Source organism: Schistocerca cancellata, unplaced genomic scaffold, assembly GCF_023864275.1.
Source record: "Schistocerca cancellata isolate TAMUIC-IGC-003103 unplaced genomic scaffold, iqSchCanc2.1 HiC_scaffold_1172, whole genome shotgun sequence".
Taxonomy (NCBI): domain Eukaryota; kingdom Metazoa; phylum Arthropoda; class Insecta; order Orthoptera; family Acrididae; genus Schistocerca; species Schistocerca cancellata.
The window spans coordinates 583455-586482 of NW_026047171.1; positions in this window are offsets into that span (position 1 = coordinate 583455).

Genomic DNA, 3028 nt, shown 5'->3' on the forward strand with positions numbered 1-3028 from the left:
AATCAATTGCTCCTGTAGTCCCTCCTGGATGTCAGCGTCGGACATCAGAGACGGCGCAGTGCGCTCATCGTGTGCCGGTATCGGTTGGGGGGGGGTACATACGGCATCCCGTATGTCCGGCATATCGAGTGGTCGGCTAGTGGGGGGGGGGAGGGGGGAGCGGGATCTAGATCGCGGCGCACGCGGGCTTGTCCCACATGAAGGGGGCCCTGATGCGCAGATTTCCCTAACCCTAGGTGCCGTTTTATTGATGGCTGCATCAATAAAACTGCAACCGGGAATGGCAGGGGAGGGGCAGGTGACAGTGGATATGGTGGTTGTGGTGGTGGTGGTGGGGGTGCAGTTCATGGCGGTCAAATGCAGCGCAGTAATGTCGCCACCAGCAGCTGTCGTGGTCGTCTTCACTTGCCCAGTCGTCACCGTAGACGTGTGCGTGGTCGTTATATGTGGGGGGCCGGATGGGGCCGCCGACGGAGCAAGCTCCGCCGGACGGCGATCCGCCACACCCGTCGCATCAGAACGTACGTCTGTCTCCCTCGGCATCCCAGCTCGGAATCGCGCGCGCCAGCCACCGTGGTGCGCTTATATGCCCTCGGTTGCGCGTGGTGGGGGGAGGGCGGGCCAGAGTCTATATAGGGGGGCTGGCGCGTGCGCTGGGCGCAGACCGTAGCCGACTCGCTAGCGCCGGGTGAGGAGCCAGCCGCTGCAGCAGACGTTTTGCTTGCCTGAGCTTTTTTGAGGATTTAGAAGAGATGACTGGCCGCGGCAAGGGAGGAAAGGGGCTCGGCAAGGGTGGCGCCAAGCGGCACCGCAAGGTGTTGCGCGACAACATCCAGGGCATCACGAAGCCCGCGATCCGCCGCCTGGCTCGCAGGGGCGGCGTGAAGCGCATCTCTGGTCTGATCTACGAGGAGACCCGCGGAGTGCTGAAGGTGTTCCTGGAGAACGTGATCCGCGACGTGGTGACGTACACTGAGCACGCCAAGCGCAAGACTGTGACGGCCATGGACGTGGTGTACGCCCTGAAGAGGCAGGGGCGCACCCTGTACGGTTTCGGCGGTTAGGCGCGTCGCAGCCGGTGTGCTGTGCCGCGTTGGCCTTCCCGCGGCCGTGGGAGAGACGAAAACGGCCCTTTTCAGGGCCACCACACTGTTCGGAAATTGAAAAGTGCGAAAGAGTCTGTGTTGTTGCTGCGTGTGTTGCCTGCCTGCCTGCCTTCTTTCTTTCATTCTTCATTTCGTTTTCGTTTGACTGACGTGACGTGACTGGGAGAAAGGAAAGGAAGCGGGTCTTGCGGCTGTGTGTGCGAGAGAGGGCGTTTTGTGTTTGCTTTGTTTATCGATCGATGGAGATGCCGGGCTGTGTGTTGTTGTTGTTGTTGTTGTGCGAGAGGCGGTGAATATTTGCGCGGTTTGGCTGTGTGTGTTTGCGGCGGCGTTGGAGTTGCCGAGGCAAGGCGTGCCGATAGGCGGCCGGATCAGCTGTTTCGTTTGTTTGGGGCGCGCGGGAGTGGAGGGCGGTGTGTCGACACGCTCCTCTCGCAGTGGTCATTATTGCTGTCGTTGTCTTGTCGTTTGGAAGGCGACTGTGCGTGCGTGGAGGTGCTTGAGGCAAACGAAACAAAACAAGGTGTGTGTGTGTGTGTGTTGGGCCACACGGGCTGTGGACGACAAGATGGCGGCGGCTCTTCTTGTTCTTCTCTCTTTTAGTCCTCTTACCGTTAGAGGGGGAGTTGGTGGAGGTTATTGTCGCCTGTGGACATTTGCTCCTCTTTTCTGTGTGTTGTTCTTATCTTCGGTACTGTGCTTGTTTTCGGACGTTGCTGTTTGTTGAGAGTGATTATGTGTTCTGTCTGTGCTACTGCTGGAGCAGCGACTCTCGGGTCTTGCACATCTGTCCCTGTGGTGTTCATATCGCCCAAGGGTCAAGACGTAACAGTCATTTTCTGACTTCCGCGCGGTGGCGTAGAACGCTTGTGCCAGGGCGCGGAATCGTGTTGTGAGTGGTTCTATGCAGGTCTGCCGCGGGGACGTGTAAGGCCCGTCGTAGAGCGCTCTGCTTTGGACCCTTCTGTAGGCGATGCATCGTCGATCTGGCTGCACAGCCCCATACAGGGCGCGCATATTCCAGTATCGCTACGCCTGTTGCGGGGTCGAGGGAACAGGGTACAGGATGTGCATCCTGGCGTGAGCGTTTGTGCCAAGTTCCCCTATGTGACACTTGGATGTCAGGCGTGACACCGAGGTACCTCGCAGAATTTCTCCCCCCTGCAATCGTAGCAGTTGGTATGGTCTTGTTGCCGGCGGCGGCTGTGGAAGTGACGTTAAAGTAAAGTGCGGCGAGGACGACTGCAATTTTGCTTTGGACGTAGGTTTGTGTGGTGGCCCTGAAAAGGGCCGATTGTTGTGAGCCGGGCCGGCAAAGCGCGTTGCGTGCAGGGGAGCACGCAGCGCTGCTGGGCGGCGGGTCCGCGTGCCGATTGCCTGGCCTCTCTGTTTAGGCCTTCTTCTCGGTCTTCTTTGGCAGCAGGACGGCCTGGATGTTGGGCAGGACACCACCCTGTGCGATGGTGACGCCCGACAGGAGCTTGTTGAGCTCCTCGTCGTTGCGGATGGCAAGCTGCAGGTGGCGCGGGATGATGCGCGTCTTCTTGTTGTCGCGGGCCGCGTTTCCGGCCAGCTCGAGCACCTCAGCCGCGAGGTACTCCATGACGGCGGCGAGGTAGACGGGCGCCCCGGCGCCGACGCGCTCGGCGTAGTTTCCCTTGCGCAGGAGGCGGTGGATTCTGCCGACCGGGAACTGGAGCCCGGCCCTGCTGGAGCGGGACTTTGACTTGCCCTTGACTTTGCCTCCCTTTCCGCGTCCGGACATGGCGATGGGCTGTGGTGTGAAAACGAGACGAGACGAAGGACGGTGCGAGCCGCAGCGAGTCGAGCAGCGGAGTGGCGGCGCCGCCACACCGCTCGCACATTTTGTACCCTGACCTTCAGGGTGACTAGAGGTGAAGTTTTTGTCCTCAGACATTTAC